The sequence below is a fragment of the Callithrix jacchus genome, chromosome 8 (genome assembly GCF_049354715.1).
Source record: "Callithrix jacchus isolate 240 chromosome 8, calJac240_pri, whole genome shotgun sequence".
Lineage (NCBI taxonomy): Eukaryota > Metazoa > Chordata > Mammalia > Primates > Cebidae > Callithrix > Callithrix jacchus.
The window spans coordinates 116,582,854-116,602,848 of NC_133509.1; the positions used below are offsets into that span (position 1 = coordinate 116,582,854).

Genomic DNA, 19,995 nt, shown 5'->3' on the forward strand with positions numbered 1-19,995 from the left:
AACTGTGTCAGAGGCACAGAAAAAATATATGTGTACAGTGTAAAATGGCCAAACACAACCAATAATAGTAACAACACTGACAACTCATGTATATTTATCTCACATGTGCTAAGTCACAGGAGCTTTATTGAAATTATTTCATTTATTCCTTATAGCAACTTTTAAATGTAGGTATTATGTCAGTCACTTATTGCAGCTTAGACAAAGATAGCAAGAGGTGGAATTAGGATTTATACCTAAGCAGCCAATACCAGAGCTTACACTGTATCCATTCCATGTGGGCTCAGTTTTCTAAATTCGATTTTAATTTTATTACATTGTATAGACACATATTTTTTCATAAGTAACATAACATAAAAGTCTGAAAGCAAACATAACACAATATTAACAGTCAGTTTCTCTCTGAATGGTAGCATTAGGGGTGAGGTTTTTTTTTGGTCTCCCTTAAACCTTTCTATATTTTTCAAGTTTTCTGTATTAAGTGTTGATTATTTTTTATTAGAACTTATGTAAAAGTTTTAAAAATATATATGTTTGGGGGAGAATGATAGGAAGAGTAGCAGTAAGCTAAAGGGATATTTGTGCAGCTGGGTCCTCCTGATTCTGGGGACAGAGAGAACAAGTTGACTACCTTGGTGGTGATGTCCCTTATAGATGTGCCCATAGTCACTCTCTAGCTGAATGCACATTAAGTGACATTACAACTTACCCTAGTGCATTGCAAACTTGGTGGAATTCTAGAATTCCTCCGAATAAGTTTATGCTTTAAAAAAAGTCTAGCTTGCTATTGCAAGACCATTTTTGTCCAAGGACAGCCTTGTGGCAGTCTGTGCTCAGCTGCACACTCATCCTGATGCCATTCCACCCCAAAGGAGGCTAAACTGTGGCTGACTTTGGCCAAGCGTTGGGATGGCTTGTGAGAGAAGTATGATTTCCTGGTGACCAAGTCACAGCTGCAGTTGCAAAAGCTCTCACCCTTCTTCTGTTTCTATGGACAGGGTGGAGAGTTCTTCTGGCTTCCCTGCCACTGGCCTCAGGAGTTTGGACCAGAGTGTGGGACGACCCAGAAGACACAGCCACACGGATCTCTCCTTGCAGATCATTCTAGAGAGAAGCTGCCTTGGGGGCAGAGAACAGCATTCTTGTCTGATGTCTGGTTAAAATCCTTACACTTTTTCTTTCTCTGTAGAAACCTCATTACTTAAGGAGCTGACTAGAGGCAATGATGCCATTGGCTTTGCGTAGAATGGAAAATGCAGGACTGATAGGTCCTGCCCAACCTCATCCTCCTGGAAGTGGCAGGGAGGCTTCTGGTAACTACAAGTTTGGCTTGGACTTGGGATGCAAATTCAGGGATGAAAGAGTCTGCCTCTCCTCCCTCATGGCCATCCCAGTTCCTTCAAAGGAATCTGAAGGAACAAAGATGTAGTTTAGCATTTTTCTCGTGAAAGGCAAAGGTGACCAGAAAAGTAGGAAGCTACTGGGAGGGAATAATATTTTTCAAAGACACATTATTCCATTAATGTAAAACCCCAGCAGAGCTCCCAGTGGCTCCAGGTGTGGCATTAACACTGTGTCTTTTAACTCAGTCCACTCACTCTGCCCCTTACTGCTGCTGGCTAATTAAAACCATAGGGGCCTCAAACCCTATTCTTAGCAGTCTGCTTGGATTTCCCAGGTTAGTTCCTGCCCTTGATCTTGCCTAAATTGCTCCCACACAACTGTGTGCACATTCAGATTCAACGTTCTGTCTTTCTTTGCTGATCTCATGTGCAGCCTCTGGCTTGGGCACATTTAATTTCTCTGTTCTTAACATGCAGTTCTCCCTAAGATGCTGATGCTGATCATGTTATTGCTCTATTGGGGCATAAACATGAAATGGTTTTATTTATTTTTTTAATGAACTTTCAATCATGTTATGACTAATGCCTTTTTCAAGTTCTGATGAGTGATTCTATAATTTCCTGTCCATCTTTAGATGTTAAAAGCCAAGTTCCTTTGAAATTTTAGTCTTTAATATGGTTTAAATTTTAGGCTCAGCATCTCTCCCTTCCCCCACCTGGCATAGGCTTGACCCAGTGCCTGATGTCTGAGGCTCTTCTGCTGTTCTTCCACTTCTCTCACCCCAGCTTTTTGATGGGATTGAGTGTGGGTGGGAAGGGCCTTCATTAAATTCTCTCTTTTTGGGATTAACTTTGCTCAGGTTGGAGGGCTTTGGGGGTCTGGGAGGAGATGGTGGAGGCAGGTTCATATGAGGATAACATGAGATGCATGTCATGATGGGGAGGTTGTCCTGGCTAGCATAAGGCTCAGTGTGATTCCACCCACTTCTAGTGACCTCTTCATGGCTGGTAAATTAGCTTCCACAGTTCTGCTCCATTGCTGAGGTTTCCCCAGAGAGGGAAGCCATGTCCCCTGAGACTCCCGATATTGGTCCATGTTTCAATCTTCTTTCCAAGGTGGCAGCTTCTCCCTCTCCATTACCACCAGGATGGCCCCAGAGCTCCTGCTGTTTCACATGAAAGAGCAGAGATTTTCACTGCAGGAGAGGTGAGGGGCTCCCATTGTTTTCTTCTTAGGCACCCTGTACCATAGTCCCTTCTCACCCTGATGCAATGGATCTTTCTGGTAAAGCTTTATACCTTTAAGTGGGAACTAGTTTTCATGTTCAAGAATATTACCTATCCTCAAGGGATATAGGTCAAGTTATTGCCAATAACTCTCTATGAGAGCTGCATAAGACTGGTTCTGTAGCTCTCAAAGCTTCATCCTGGGAGCGAGATGCCAGTGCCCCTATCTGGCAGGCACTCCTAATCTCTCCAAGGGTTTGTTTGAAACCCCTTGCTGTGGTTTAAATGTGTCTTCCAAAGTGTGCATGTTGGAAACTTAATCCCCAATGCAACAGTGTTGAGAGGGGGGACCTTTGAGAGGTGATTGGGTCATGAGGGCTCTGCTGTCGTGAATGCATTCACGCCATTATCGTAAGAGTGGGTTTGTTATTGTATGAGTGGGATTGTTATAAAAGTGAGTTTGGCCCCCTTTTGCTGCTTTGTTCTTCCACCTTTGGCATGAGATGAGGCAGCAAGAAGGCCCTCATCAGATGCTGACACTTTGACATTGTACTTCCCAGCCTTCAGAGCTGTGAGAATTAATTTCTAATGTTTATGAATTATTCAGTCTGTGGTATTCTGTTATGTTAATAGCAGCAGAAAATGAATTAAGGCATCCCTATTCCTTTTATTGAAGACGGGGACATAACATGTCATCCCAGACTCTGCATCCCTGACAAGGCCCAGGACCCTGATGACTGTCCTTTCCCACTCTTTCCCTCCAGTAGCCCTGGAGGGAACTGGGAAGACTTAGAGATTGTGATGGTGGGTGGTAGAAGGGAAGTTCAGGCTTATTTGTCTCTGAGGGAGGTGCCTGGCCCCAGGTGTTGGCAGCTCTGTTTCAAATGTGGAGTTTGTGGAGCCTCTTTGTCTACAGCTTTGAGCCTTTGTTGCCATGTTGGGGACACACAAATATTATCACTCAACATTCTGTTATTTTAGCTCAAACGTCTTGATCATTGCTTATATGCCAGGCCCTGTACTGGAATCTGCACTGATGAGTTTGTTTAACCTCACAGTTTGCTTAACGTCCCTATGAGGGGGAAACTATTATCATCATCGGCCTTTTATAGATGGACCTGAGGCTCACAGAAATTGTGTAAAATGTCCAGGGTTATGTGGATAGGAAGTGGTAGAGCCAAAATTTGAATCTGGAAATCTGATTCTAGACCTGGGAATTGAGGATTCAGTTTAAATCCTCTCTGCCCATGTCTTCCTGTGGCCCCCATTGTCAGGCTCATGGCAGCTTTGGATATGCAACCCCTGACTCCTGGCTCTTTGTTGTGGAATCGTTCTACCTAGCTGACTAGATCTCTAAAGAGGCAGTTTAAATACTAGGTAAAATAGAAGCCTGGAGCAGCAGGCCAACGAACTCATGAAGAGGATGGCTAGGGAAGGCCAGCTGGAATATTTGGGCTGGCATTGTTTCCCACTTCAAAATGCACCAAGCCCTGGAGAAAGTTTGGCAGGGAGAAAAGGAGAGAGTATTGCTTATAGTGGAGCCACATAAATGAGGAACACACCTATGGTCAGTGCCAAACTTTTGCACAAAGCACCAATAGTGGGAAACACTCATGCAATATCAAGCTAGTTTATTTGTATTCAAATTCTACCTCCTCCTTTCACTAACTGAGTAACCCTGAAGAGCTCAGTTACTGCAATAGAACTGTAGTTTCTCTATCTCTGAAATAAAGATTCTTTTTTCTTTATTCACAGAGCTGTGGTGAGGTACAAATGAGATAACAGATGGAAAAGCACTTTGCACACAGATCCACTGATATATGCAAATAAGAAATATTATTACCATCCAGAATGAGTGACTCTCTTAGTGGGTTGCATAATTGAATAACTAATTAAACAATTTTTTCTTATTGAAAGTCTATCATGTGCAAGAAATGTGTTGGAGTCTCCTGTTGATGATATAATGGATAAGGTTGAGTTATGGCCCTCAAGGACTTTGCAATTTTGTATTTGAGATGAAACATATTCATTAATAACTGTAATGAAGACAGAATTTGAATGTGCCATGAAAAAAGTTATAGAAGTGCTACAGAATTCAGAAGGGGATCTTTTTTGACAGAATGATTATGAAAGGTTTTAGAAACAGTTGGTTTTTGAGGTAGATATAGGGAAATGGTTGATAAGGAATTCAGTTGGTGAGGAATTCTTAGGAAAAGACACAGCATGAATAAATATACTTATTAGAAAATTATATTGCCCTTGGTGGGTGTTCAGTGGAAGCATTTGTATTAGTCAGGGTTATACAGAGAGACAGAACCAGTAGAATCTATCTATATCTCTATCTTTCTATCTACCTACCTATCTATCTAGATATGTGATAGGGGATTTCTTAGAGGAATTGGCTCATGTGATTATGGAGGCTGAGAAGTCCCACACGGGCTGTCTGCAAGCTGGAGACCTGTTGTAAGTCCTGTAGTAATAAAAGAGAAAGAGCCTGAAGTTTTGATGTCCAAGGACGGGAAAAGAAGAGTGTATCCCAGCTCCAGGAAAAAGAAACTCAATAATCTTTTTGGACTTTCACCTGATTAAATGGTGCCCGCTCATACTGAGGGCAGATCTTCCCCACTCAGTCCACTGAGTGGTACAAGGATATTTCCTGGAAACGCTTTCACTGGCTCATATGATTTGGATTTGTGTGAACACCCAAATCTCATGTTGAATTGCAATCCCCAATGTTGGGAGAAGGACCTGGAGGGAGGTGATTTCATCACAGGGGTGGATTTCCCTCTTGCTGTTCTTGTGATGGTGAGTTCTCACTATACTTGTTTAAAAGTATGAAGCACTTTCCCCTTTACTCTCTCTCTCTGTCCTGCTGCTGTGTGAAGATGTGCTTGCTTCCCATTTGGCATTCCTCATGATTCTAACTTTCCTCGGGTCTGTTTCCTGTACAGTCTGTGGAACTCTGAGTCAATCAATCCTCTTTTCTTTATAAATTACCCAGGCTCAGGTAGTTCTTTATGGCAGTGTGAGAACACACTAATACACAGACACACCCAGAAACAATTCTTTACTAGTTCTTCTTTTTATTTTCATAGAGACTGAGTCTCACTAGGTTGCCTAGACTGATCTCAAACTCCTGGCCTCAAGGGATCCTCCCACCTCAGCCTTCTGAGTAGCTGGGAGTACAGGCATGAGCCACTGTGCTTGGCTATTTTTACAAGTTCTCTAGCTAATACTTAATTCTGTCAAGTTGATACGTAAAATTAATCACAAGCTTGCAGAAGAGTGGAGGGCAATCAGATTGAGCCATTAGGTTGGGACCAGAACATGGAGGTAGTTGAATATTTTGGAGTGAGTTGACAAAGCAGAGCTCTCGAGGAGTTTTGAACAGTGAAATGTATTGGTCAGAGTCATTTCTTTGTAAGATTAGTAAGCCGGCCACAATGTGTAGGATGGACTAGTGCCAGATGTGGATCTGAAGCTATGAGAACACATGGCCATAGTAATGATTCAGTTGCAGTGATAGAATCTAAATATTAGGTGATAGTAGTAATGAGAAGGAAGATTTTTAGCTAACACAGCTCTCTAGTGCCATGAAACGTCTGATTTATTCTTTTCACTTCCTCATTAATTCTTTCAACAAACACTGCTTGTACTCAGTGGTTGCTACATGCCAAGCAAAGTGCTTGGGGTAGAGAAGAATTATTTAATGCTCTTGCTATAAAGATTATTGTCTATTAGCAAGTGATGACTAAGCTGTTTGCCCTGTAGATAAGAGATGGGGTTTGGGAAGAAGGCCAGTTCAGGCTGGAGGAGTAGACAGATGGGAGTGTGTTTACAATTAAAAGTAGTGCATGTGTGTGTCTTCCAGGAGGGTCAGATAGGTGGTCAGGTCTGAGATCATAGGCTTGTTTGACACATTAAATTTAGTCTTTATTCTATAAGGAATGAAGAGTCACCAATCTCCTTTAAGTGAAGCAGTAATAAGATAAAATTTGCATTTTATTTATTTATTTATTTTTCAGATGAAATTTGGCTCTGTCACCCAGGCTGGAGTGCAGTGGTGAGAACTTGGCTCACTACAACCTCTGCCTCCCAGGTTCAAGCAATTCTCCTGTTTCAGCCTCCAGAGCAGCTAGGATTACAGGCATGCACCACTATGCGTGTCTAATTTTTGTATTTTTAGTAGAGACGGGGTTTCACCATGTTGGCCAGGCTGGTCTCAAACTCCTGACTTCAAGTGATCTGCCCGCCTCAGCCTCCCAAAGTACTGGGATTACAGGTGTGAGCCACCGTGGCCAGCCAATTCTGCATTTTAGGAAGGCTGCTCTGATAACAATGTGAAAAAAAGTTTAGAGAGTCATGGATTGAGACATGTCCAGTGGTAAGAGGATCAATTAGAAGACTATAGCAATGGTTCAGATGAAAGCAAAATGGTCCCGAGGTAAGTAGGGATGGGGTAGGGTAAGGGGAAGATATGGAAGACATTGAGAAATAAAGTTGTAGGATTTGGGAATTTAATAGAGCATGAAAAGAGTTATGGTTGACCTCCAGATTTATGGTCTGAGAGCTGGTACATTTGCCAAGGAGTGAAGGTCAAGTTCTGTTTTCTAGTTTACCTCTAGTCCATGTGGGCTGATTCTATCTTGCAGTTGTATAAAATTAAAGAGAAAAATTCTAACCTTTCTGTCTTACAGAAACAGCTGACAGAAGACGACTGGCCATAGTCAATGCAATAATATTCCTGGCTATTTCTTCTCTAGTTCATGATGTGGCTGCTCACATCATGGCTGCCCACCACAAGGGTGGTTTTTCCATTCTCCTAAAATGTCATGAGAGAAGGGAGCAGAAATCAGGCATTCTCTGCTGGGTCTACACAGTTCTCCTATTGAGCTATGCCAGATACATTTTCTAAAGCACCTTTGAGGTCTGTTGAGTTTGGGGGCTACCATTTAAAATGTCTAGGAATGAGCTGTCACTTCTTTACCAGGAAAGGGTCCATCAAATTGATTGACAGATTTAAGAACAGTAGATAGTCTGCAGTTGACTGGTGCAGAACCTTGGCCCTGGAAGCAGCAGGAAAACACAATAGAGCTTAAGATGTGGGCATAACATGTAAAGTAAGTCTCACTTGACTGGACTGTGTGTTATGAGGGACTCTGTGAGCCACAATTTTGTATAAAGACTTTCTCACAGCAAGTCTTTCTGTTTCTCAGGTGCTTCTCTCTAAGTGATGCAGAGGATAGAAAATCATCCATTGTTAAAGATAAAAAACCCCAGGGGACATAATTTCAGGGCATGTAACCATATGTGGAATATTGGATGGACTATTATAATTGCTAGTAATTCTTTTTTAGGGAAAATGAAGCAATTGTCACACTTGTAATTGGACTTGGAAATAGAAACCCATAGTCTCTTTCTCAAAATTTCTCCACTACAGGGTTAACATTTTGGCATGCTTGAATCTGACTTTTATGTAAAAAGATCTTTTTTCCTAAAAAAAATAAAATAAAATAAAAAAACTTAAATATTGTAGCTATTTATTAGCTCAATAAATAGGTCCAGAGATAGGGTAACTTCGGACACTGTATTGCCAGATCATTCTTCACTTCTGATTCTTGTGGCTCAGTCCTTTTCCCTCCATTGATCTCATCTGCATGCTGACAGCAAGATGGCTGAGGCAACTGCAGGAATCCTGTCCAGACACAACAGAGGCATAAAGAGACTCTCTCTTTGGGTGTGAGAAAACCTTTTGCTAGAAGCCTCTGCTCCTGTCTTTCTTAAAATTTTCTCATTTCACTGCCGGAAGTGAGGTCGTAAGTTACATGTCCAACCTCATACAAGCCACTGACAAAAGGAATGTAATTGCTGTCATTGGTTTTGACTAAAAAGAATGTATCCATGAGCTGGGGAAAAGGTACCACTCCCTGAAGCCTGGGTAACTGAAAAAATGGAATTCTGGTTACCGTGGAAGAAAGGAAGAGATGCTGCCTAGGAAACCAATAATGTCTGCTGTCTACTGTCATGAAGAGTCAACCAATGTGTATCCAAAGTTCTACTCTAGCAGATGCTATACTTCACCTGGAAAGGAGACCTTCATCTGCTACTGGCTTCTACTGGTTCCCAGACCCAAGTTATTGATGGCCTAAAACTATATTCCCCATCGTGTCTTTATATTTCCATATATCTCATTCAGAGGATCAGAAATATGGAGAGAAAGCAACTTTTGTTCCTCATCTCTTTAAAAAATTTCTACTCTTCCTTTATTTTTCTTTCAACTTTTATTTTAGATTCAGGGGTATATGTGCAGGTTTGTACCTGGGAATAATGCATGATGCTGAGGTTTGAGGTATGAATGATTTTGTCACCCAGGTACTTAGCATAGTACCCAATATGTAGTTTTTCAACCCTTGCCTCCTCCCGTCCTCCAACTAGTGCCCCGTGTCTATTGTTGCCATCTTTATCATTTTTTTGTTTTTTGTTTTTTTTTTTTGAGATGGAGTCTCATTTTGTTGCCCAGGCTGGAGTGCAGTGGCACAAGCTTGGCTCACTGAAACCTCCACCTCCCAGGTTCAAGCAATTCCCCTGTCTCAGCCTCTACAGGATCTGGGACTACAGGCACCTTCCACTATACCTGGCTAATTTTTGTATTTTTAGTAGAGATGGGGTTTCACTGTATTGGTCAGGCTGATCTCAAAATCCCGACCTCAAATGATCCATCTACCTTGGCCTCCCAAAGTGCTGGGATTATAGGCATGAGTCACCGTGCCCAGCTGTTGTTGCCATCTCTAGGCATTGGCTCATTAGTAACCAAGGTTTAGCTTCCAAGGTGAGCTATCCAGTTCACCTTTGATGAACAACTAGATTGATAATTTCATATCTTTGATATTGTGAATAGTGCTGTGTGAACATGGTAAGTACATGTGTTTTTCTTTTCTTTTTTTTTTTTTGGTAGAATGGTTTATTTTCTTTTGGATATATACTCAGTAACCCAGTAATGAAATTGCTGTGTTGAATGGCATTTCTGTTTTAAGTAAAAGAACTTTTTAAAAGTGGTTCATGATATGAATGGTAGGAACCGCATAAAGCTGGGGTCTGCCTCTTGGGGTTCAGAGAGAGTCCTGTTCTTACGTTCTGCAGGATGAGAGGCAGGAATGAGTTTCTCAGCTGAGAAAATGTGGGGCTCCCTGGTATTAGGTATCAGTTTGTTCACTTGTTTTTCTGCACATCAGCCTAGAAAATCCCTAGGGTAGGGGACTCATCTATTTAGTTTTTCACTATGTCCCAGTGCCCAGAACATTGTGGGATTCATGTAGTCTCTCCATAAATATTTGTCAAATAAATGAATGAATGAACAAATGAAATCAGTGGGTATCTAAAGTCTTTACACTTTGAATATTCAAAGGGGTCAGAAATGGAACTGCAGCTGGAGTCAGCTTGAGAACTTTAGAACCAAGGACATTGGTCCGGTTAAGCCAATCAAATGCAAATGAGGAGGAATGGAGAATCACAGAAAGGAGTCTGGGTTTTATAGGTCAGGAAGGGGCCATGCTGATGTGTGGCAGGGTCAGCTGGGCTCATAAATTTAGAAGTAATGGTGTAAGCTCCAATGTTTCATCTTTGGTCTTCAACACGGCTTTAGGGAAACAGTTTGTCTTATTCACTATAAATTTTCCAGAGAAAACCCCTCTTGAGCTACACATCTTCTTTTATATATATATGTATGTATGTATTTTTTAAATTGTACTTTAGATTCTGGGGTACATGTGCAGATCATGCAGATTTGTTGCACGGGTACATACATGGCAATGTGGTTTGCTGCCTCTATCCCCCCATCACATATATCTAGCATTTCCCCCATGTTATCCCTCCCCAACCTCCCTACCCCACACTGTCCCTCCTCTAGTCCCCCACAACAGACCCCAGTATGTGATGCTCCCCTCCCTGTGTCCATGTGTTCTCATTGTTCAACACCTGCCTATGAGTGAGAACATGCGGTGTTTGATTTTCTGTTCTTGTGTCAGTTTGCTGAGAACGATGCTTTCCACATCTTCTACATCTTATTTCAGAATAAGGAGCCATGACTTACATCTAAGTATTGGTAAACCTCTTAGCTCTGAAGAAAAACAATTTTGGAAAGAAAAACCAGTATCTATGAAGCACTGACCTGGACCTCAGGCTAGGCATTTCCTGGGTGTCTAGGATTCAGTATATTCAATGTCAAACTCAGTATCATTTATTAATTTATTGGCCAGGCCTGGTGGCTCATGCCTATAATCCTAGCACTTTGGGACGCAGAGGTGGACAGATCATCTGAGGTCAGAAGTTCGAGACCAGCCTGGCCAACATGGCGAAACCTTGTCTCTACTAAAAATACAAAAATTAGCTGGGCGTGGTGGGGCACATCTATAATCTCAGCTACTTGGAAGGCTGAGGCAGGAGAACTGCTCGAACCCGGGAGGTGGAGGTTGCAGTGAGCCTAGATCATGCCACTGCACTCCAGCCTGGGTAACAGAGCAAGACACCATCTAAAAAAAAAGATTATTAAGCCTTTGCAATCTGTTTGATACTGTCTGAAGTGGTTTACCTATACTATTCATTTAATTCTCATAATAGTTCTGCAGGTTAGAAATTATTAGTTATATTTCACTGATGAAGACTCTGGGGTTTAGAAAAGTTAAATAACTTGTTCAAGGTCACACAGGGAACAAGTGATGATGGTGGAATTTGAACTCTAATTTGTTTTATATTCAAGTCCATGATAGTACCTGCACATAGCAGTCCACTGGAGGGATAGAAGAAGGAAGCAGAGTCCAGCTGTCCAGATCCCGCTGTAACCAGATGTCTTCACTAATGTCCTGTAACTATGTTGACCTCTAACAGAGAACCAAATCCTGCCTCTCACACAAGCTCTCAGATCCTCAGTGCTTTCCCGATGATCTATATTGCATTTTATGTTTTACTTTCATGCTTCCAACTTGTTACTTTTTTTTCCCACCCCAAGAGAAAGTGGTTTAAAGGATTGTTTTTACTTAATTAGATCCAAGGCTTGGCTTATTTGGTGGTGCTCAGCTTCTTTGGAAGACTTGCTTTAGTAGCACAAAAGTAGCTTAACGTCGGCTTGACAACTTGATAAGTCTCGTGCCAATTTTTTAATGATAGGAAAAGAAACTTCTAAATTTAAGACTAAATACAGTACTTTGTGAACCAAGACAATGACTTTATGGCTATGATTGAAATTGTTTTTGGGAAGTAAAGGGTATTTAATGCTTTAGTTAGTATGTGATGAGACAGAAAAATTAACGGCTGGCTGCTACGGCAGGGCTGTGCTGGCTGAAGTTCAGGGTTTGCTCCTTGCCTGGCATGGCAGATACCTCTGGTGCCCTGGGCTATAGCCCCATTAGATCACCTTTGCTTCAGCAGTAGTTGCAGCAGATAGTTCTACATGAACTCAGCTTCCCTTGTGCTGACAGTGTTCTGCTTTAAGTGTAAGCTGTGTGTTTTAACTTTCTATCCCAGGGACTTCTCCAAGGCATCTGGAACTCACTCAGTGTACCCAAGCACAACTAGGAAGTGTGTGTGTGTGTGTGTGTGGGTGTTTAACATTCTTGAGGGCAACCAGTTGTTGGGGGGCACACAGTCCAATATCTAAATGCTCCAGCCTCCTGTCCATCAGGCAGGCAATTCTAGGAGGCTTTCTCCCTGGTTCTCAGAAGTGAATTTAAGAGCAGTGACCTCAATAATGCCCCTTTACATTGACTGCTACTCCATTCTTATCTTATTTCCCCCATGCTTTCATTTCTATTTCCTGGGATTATCTTCAAAATAAATTACTTATATTAAGCTCTTGCCTCAGGGTTTGCTTTTGAAAGAGCCCAAACTTATTATTCTTATTGTGTAGAATTTTCACCACAGTAAGAGGGAATCAATCTATTAGAACTCACTCTGACCAAACTCACATGAGGCTAATGTATAAACCATGTATCAGTCCATTCTTGCATTGCTATAAAGAACTACCTGAGACTGGACAATTTATAAAGAAAAGAGGTTTAACTGACTCACAATTCCACAGGCTGTACAGGAAGCATGGCTGGGGAGGCCTCAGGAAACTTACAATGATGGCAGAAGGCTAAGGGAAAGCAGGCACGTCTTACATGGCCAGAGTAGGAGGAAGAAAGCAAAGGGGGAAGGTGCCACACACTTTTAAACACTCAGATCTCCTGAGAACAAGAAGAGCAAAGGAGAAATTTGCCCATGATTCAGTCACCTCCCACTCAGCCCCTCCTCCAACATTGGGGATTACAATTCAGCATGAGATTTGGATGGAGACACAAATCCAAACCATATCAAACCACAGTGAAAATATTGATTTATGGAGATTATTATACTAGCACGTGGATCAGAACACTCATATCTGCAGACAGAGCTCACTCTTTGATCCCGGACAGAGTTGGTGATAGGCTGACATTCCAGCTCTTGGACTCCTCTTTTTTTGACTTTCATTCAAATAACTTGTAATCCATTAAGTCATTCCTTCCTTGGATATATTTAGGCTGCCACTTTATGTGTAAGTCTGATTGGTTGCATCTGGAGTTTACAATGATCAGGGACAACCTTTACTGCACTTCTGAAATAGGAGAGTTACCTTATCCCCCTTGTAGGGTGTGTGACAGGAGTGTGGCTCATTTCTTCGGTGGTGTCCTGCTGCTCAAACCCCTATGGAGAGCATGCAGATAGGCAGGTGCAGAGGCCAGGGGGAGTGCTTTTGTTTTGTTTTTGTTTGTTTGTTTTTACAGAGTTTCACTCTGTCAGCAGGCTGTAGTGCAGTGGTGCTATCTTGGCTCACTGCAACCTCTGCCTCCCAGGTTCAAGCGATTCTGCTCCCTCAGCCACCTGAGTAGCTGGGGCTACAGGTGTGTGCCACCACACCTGGCTAATTTTTGTATTTTTGGTAGAGATGGGTTTCACCATGTTGGCCAGGATGGTCTTGATCACCTGACCTTGTGATCCATCCACCTCAGCCTCCGAAAGTGCTGGGATTATAGGTGTGAGCCACCCCAGCCGGGGATTACTTTTGGGTTCCAGCCCTACAGCACTGTCTAGGACTCCTGAAGCCCAAGTGGGCATATGTTACAGTGTGCTCTTTCAGGTTTGCTGTCTGCAGACAGCTTATGTTAATCAGCTCAATAGACCCTCTGCCCCATCACAAGGATAGGGGGCCAGTGTGACAGCCAGAGTTCTTGCCCAGTGTACGGGAAGAATCAGATCACATGTGGGCTGGAAGATTGAGTGCAAGGTTTTATTGATGGTGGAGGTGACTCTCAGTGAGATGGATGGGGAGCCAGAAGTGGGGGATGGAGTGGGAAGGTGGTCTTCCCCTGGAGTTGGGGTGCCCAGTAGCTGGTCTCTTCTCTGACCATGCCTGACTGAACTCCCCCTGGCATTCGCGTTGTTCCATCATTGCTGGTCTGCTCGTGTCTGCTGGTGTGTTCTTCTGCTCCTCTCAATGTCCAGCTTCTTGTGTCTGTGCCCACCTAAGGTCTTGGGTTTATATGGGCACAGAATGGGGGGAGTGGAGGGCCAGAGTGTTCGTGGAAAATGCAACATTTGGGCTTGAAAACAGGAATACCTGTTCTCATCTAGGACAGGCCCAAGAGTGGAGCCCTCACCAGGAACCCCACCCTTCTCTACCTAGCATGTCACTGTCCCCCCTCCCATATCATTGTCTTGTTAAGTTAATGACAACCTACCTTCCTCAACCACCGTTTTTTTTTTTTTTTTTGGTAGAGCGAGAATATGAAAAATGTGGAAAAAGGGGAAAAGTATAAGTGAAAGTATATCTATCCACCTGAAAGACCATGGAGGGCCTTACTCTTTAAAGCTCTGTACAGAAACTGACATGCATGACCATAGCTTGATAGCAACCCAAACCATTTCAATATACTCTCTATGTAATGTCTTAGAAAGATTTTTTACTCCCAAACAATTAAAATAAACATGTTTGCAACTCAAAGCATTAAGCTATGGTTGTCTGAAACTCATTTTTAAATGTAAGCACATTCTCTGATTATTTTGGATAACCACATATTACTTGCATTTCTTAAGTATTCATTTTGCAGAAGAAAAGTAATTACTGGGATAGTCTATATAAGTTCCTATGTGTTGCTTTGTTCCATTCATTCTGCCACGGCCGTATTTTGACCTCTCTCTCCCTCTAGACTATATCAACAGCCCCCAAGACAGTCTTCTTGATGGATTACAAGCATCCCCTCTAATCCACTCTCTACAATGATGCCAGAGGGATCTTTCTATGACACGTATCTGATTATGTCACGATCTTGCTTAAAACCCGCCAGTGGCTCTGGGTAGATTTTACTGAGGCTTGCAAATATTTCTCATTCTCTCCTTCCATGAATATGGGAGTAGTATGTTTCTGTCCCTCCTTGAATTCAGGAATGGCCATGTGATTTGCTGTTCAAGGAAATGAAATCATGGGTCTCTTTGAAGTAAAAGCTCCTGCTATAGATTAAATTGCCCCCCATTCTAACCCCCAATTCATGTGTTGAAGCTATAATCCCCTATATGACTATATTTGGAGATAGGGTCCTTAGGAGGTAATTAAGGTTAAATGAGGCCATAAAGGTCAGGCTCTCATCCAATAGGACTGTGGCCTTATAAGAAGAGGAAGATCTCCTTCTCTCTCTTTATTCTCTCTCTCTCTCTCTTTATTCTCTCTCTCTCTCTCTCTTTCTCTCTCTCTCCTTCTACCTGCCATGTGAGGATGCATTCAGAAGGCAGCCATATGCAAGACAGAAAGAGGGCCTTCTCCAGGACCTGACCACGTTGGCACCCTGATCTCAGACTTCCAGGTTCCAGAACTGTGAAAAAAAGTTCTGTTTAAGCCACTCAGTCTGTGATGTACTTTGTAGGGTAGTATGAACTGACTAATACAGCTCCCTTTTGATTTGATAAACTCTGAAGGCTTGTGTTGATAAAACAGCATCATTACATGATGCACCTTTCATAATTTGAGTTCCTGAGTATATTTAGCAATATAATAATCCCCCAAAGATGTCCATTCTATATTCTCTGGAACTATGCAATATTTTATCTTATATGGCAAAAGGGACTTTGTAGATGTAATTAAGGTTATGGGCCTTGCAATGGAGAGATTATCCTGGATTATCTGGATGGGCTCAATCTAATCACAAGTTCTTAAAAGTGGAGCACTTTCTGGCTGTAGGCATACAGAGATGTGATGACAGATGAATGATTAAATAGACGTTTTGAAGATGGAAGAAGGGAGCCATAGGTCAAGGAATGAAGGCAGCTCTAGAAGCCATAAGGAAATGGATTTTCCCTTAGGTCCTCCAGAATGGAATGTGGCCTTGCTTACACCTTGATTTTAGCTCCATGAGCCTCGTGTCAGACTTTGAAATACAATAATATGAGATAACAAATTCATGTGTCTTAAGCCATCAGATTTATGGTAATTTGTTACTGCAGCAATAGAAAACTAATACATTGAGTATGATAGATCGTATAGCTGGTCACAAATTTTTCCTTTTCTCCATCCATATTTTTACTGGATGACATTGTAGATTCTTCCATCAAGAGGCGGAGGCTGGCCAGGCGTGATGGCCCATACCTGTAATCCTGGTTTTCTTGGGAGGTCCAGGTGGGGGCAGGAGTGAGGGGAATGATTGCTTGAGCCCAGGAGTTTAAGACCACCTTGAGCAATGTAGTGAGACCTTGTCAATTTTTTTTTAAGGGAGGTGGTGACTATTTCTTTATGTCTTAAATCTGGGTTGGTCATTCTTCCCCTTTCTGAGTGGGAGTGACTACTGAAGTTATCTGGTCCTTGTTCTATCATTGTGTGTTGAATGTGTGTCTACAGTGATGTTGTTAGGTTCCCAGGTCTCTGGTTCAAGAAGAGCCATGGGTCAGAACCTAATGTCAAAACTAATGTTCATCTCTCCATCCCTGCCAGTGTAGAGACTACTGAGTCTAAGTCCAGTGTCCTAGGCCTTGGGCTCAATACTACAATTGTGTCATACTCTGGATTGTCTATCTGGCATTGGATTTAGTGTTTTTAAGGTGTAGAAGAAGAGTGAACCAAATATATGATGACCAGAAGGATAGCTTGCGATAGTATAGTATTGTTTTGTGCTGATGCATATCTGATTCTCCTCCCCTTTTGAGCATATGAAAAGATTAAATTTCTCCCCCTCTATGGCAAATATGTGAAGCTGTGTGACTTGTTCTGGTCAGTAGATTGGAAGTAAAACTGAAATGAAAGTGAAACTTTCTTCTCCTATCTTGGTGCTATGAAGGCATGTGTTAAGATGAGGTGCTTGTGTTGCTGACCCCATATGGTGGTCAGATGCTCAAAGTAGACTTTGTATGAGTGAAAAATAAAGTTCTTCGTATCAAACTATTGATATCTTATTGCTTTTGTTACTGCAGGATTATACTTAACCACTATGACTAATACAAGATCCATAAGCTTTTAAATGATCCATTAGAATTAGATGGTTTGGAGTTGATTATTGGCTTTTATTATGTGACCTTGAAAAAACTGCTTAATTTTTCTAGGTTTAAATTATGATGCAGTGTCTATTTCATGGGATTGCAAGCTTTAAGTTAGGAAATGCATATAAAGTGTTTAGCATAATATCTGGCACAAAGGAATAAATGTTAGTTACTGTCATTATCAACATGACATTACTATACTAACATCATCATCATTATCATCATCATCATCATCATGAAAGAAAGGTGCTGAGCTTCTGACTAAGCAAAACTGAAAAGTATAAATGAAGTAAAGAACTCCTTAGAGTAGAGGTTGAGTCTGACATGCTGTTCACCTTTGAACTACAAAAGTGATAAAGGGTGGTCATCCCTAATTTCAAGAAATTAGAAGCAAAACCTGCAAATCTAATGAACATTTCCAGGTAGCACTTCAGCAAGGGAATTAGAAATATTGGATCAGGGGCTCAATTGTTAGAATTATCTCTGTGAATCTTTGTCACATTCTTAGGTTTATTATTTTTACTCTTCCATATGTCTTTTAAACTGCAATGAAAATGTTGAAGTATCTGAGTTCCTGCGCTGCTTTAAAAAGGGGGAGGAGCACTGAAGAGTTTGTGTCCTACTCTTTGACCGACTCCAGATCAAAAAAAGGGAAGAAACATAAATAGATCAGGTCAAAATGGCAGGGTAAGGAGAGGAGCAGGTAGAGTCCCAGGGCTCTGTGGAAAGAAGAAATAAGAATTTTTTTCTTTTTCTTTTCTTTTCTTTTGAGGCAGAGTCTTGCTCTGTCACCCAGGCTGGAGTGCAGTAGGGCAATCTCAACTCACTGCAACCTCCGCCTCCCATGTTCAAGCATTTCTCATGCCTCTGCCTCCTGAGTAGCTGAGATTACTTGCACTTTTAGTAGAGACGGGATTTTACCATGTTGGCCAGTAAACCAACCAGGAGTTCTGGTCTTGAACCCCTGACCACAACTGATCCGCCCACCTTGGCCTCCCAAAGTGCCGGGATTACAGGCATGAGCTACCGTGCCTGGCCAAAAATGAAGAATATTGAAGCTTGATTCTGGCCTTAAATATTCCTTGGACTTACATCTTGAGAAGTCAGTGTAATTCTCCCAAAGAGCACACTGGCAGAATGGAAAAGAAAGTACTGAGAAGGCAGGAAACAGAAAAATCACAAGTGGATGCAGTAACAAAGAACAATAAAGGTTTGGGGCTTTCTAGAGTTGAGTTAAATAGCCCAATGCAGTCAAAATCTCTCAGAGAACATTAGTGAATTGCAGCATTGTAAAATTCTTTAATAATGACTCTGAATCATATGGGTAAAAATAGGTTTAAAATATGGTTTTATAAAAATGTAGGCCCGTATGTAATTACACATTATGAAATATTTTGATTCAGATAGTTAAAGCAAACATAAAATAAAAATTTTATAAGTTTAAAGAAGAAAGTTTTGTTTATTTGGAATAGTCATTTATGTGGAAAAGTGAACTTTTTATGATTATTTATTCATTCAGTAGATCATGGGTGGGTACATTCTGGCCTCTGGGCCAAACTGGGCCACACCCATTCTTTTGTATATTGTATATGGCTGCTTTTGGACTACCATAAGAGAGTAGCAGAGTATAGTTGAGAAGTTGTAATCAAGAAAACATGGTCTGCAAAGCCTGAAATATTTACTGTCTGGCCCTTTACAGAAAATTTTCTCACCTTCTGCACTAGATAATTCCTGTACATCCCCAGTGTTCTGGGTACTTTGGTACAAATGTGCCTAAAGCCAGTGATGCCCTCTTCTCTGAAGTGCCACAGTAAAAGGCATCATAGCATCCTCTCAAGTTGATGTATATGAAAAGTGGCCCTGTGGCCTAGGAGAGACCATCATGTGTGACTAGTGGCATGCAGACGTGGCCAGTGGCCTAGCCCTACCCTTTGAGAATGTGTAAGGATGTCTGAGTAGAAAATTACCTGAGGGCTAAATGTTATTAGATGGTCTCTTACAAGCTGCCAAACTTGCTATTATTTGTTTGTAAAAAATGGTTGAAATATTATTTTAGAGTTAAATCCTCTTCTGAGGTTTTGCCTTTGTTTCTTAGTGACACACATTGTTTAAGCCGATTTCTTCAGGCCATCTTAGTTCCTAAAGGAAGTTGTACACCAAGTTCCACTCTGTCCTAATGGACTCCACTTTCCCCGAGGTGAGAGAGATACATTTGTCAAAGGAAACAGACCTAAACAGTAAGCAATAATAACAATAACAATTGCATACAAGAGCTGCTTCTGGCAAATATTTAACAGCTGGAGAAGTTGAGGACCTCTAACCTTATCCAATCATTATCTCCCAGAAATGCTTCACACAGGGAAAGTATGAAAATGTAAAGAAAATCAGTTATACATACACATACAAAACAAACCCACAATTAAGAAAAATAATAGCTGTGAACACCAAGCTTTTTGCTGTAGATACCAGTTTTTGCCTGGAGTCTTTTTTCATTATGAAAAACCAATATAATATTTTATAGGAAAACAAAACACTTTTCTTAACCTTTGGCAGGTGCATAATTAGGAATATAATATAAAAGAAGATGGCCCCTTGCATGGTTCACAGAGGTCTTGTCTTTTAAGACTTAGGAGGGCTTGGATTTACAACAGGCAAATTCAAAGTTGCTAATTAGAAATACAGCGACTGATATTACAGACATGCTGAGAACATCTAAGCTTTCCAGAAATTATTCAGGCTAGAGGGAGTGAACCCATTTTGTCTGATTCCTAGAGGTTTCTAATTTGGGGAAGAAAAGAACAATGGATAGGCAACGAATGTGTTATGTCTAGAATGAAACTTGCCCATGGACGCAGCAAGAAGAGTATTCTCTGGTTTTCTGCTATTGGTAACA

The 19,995-nt window shown here is 41.5% G+C and overlaps 1 pseudogene; it reads left to right on the plus strand.

The window, feature by feature from the left end:
* Window positions 1-1,222: 1,222 nt before the first annotated feature.
* The window catches only part of LOC100895072 (elongation factor 1-alpha 1-like), a 37,595-nt pseudogene continuing 18,822 nt past the window's right edge, over window positions 1,223-19,995 (plus strand).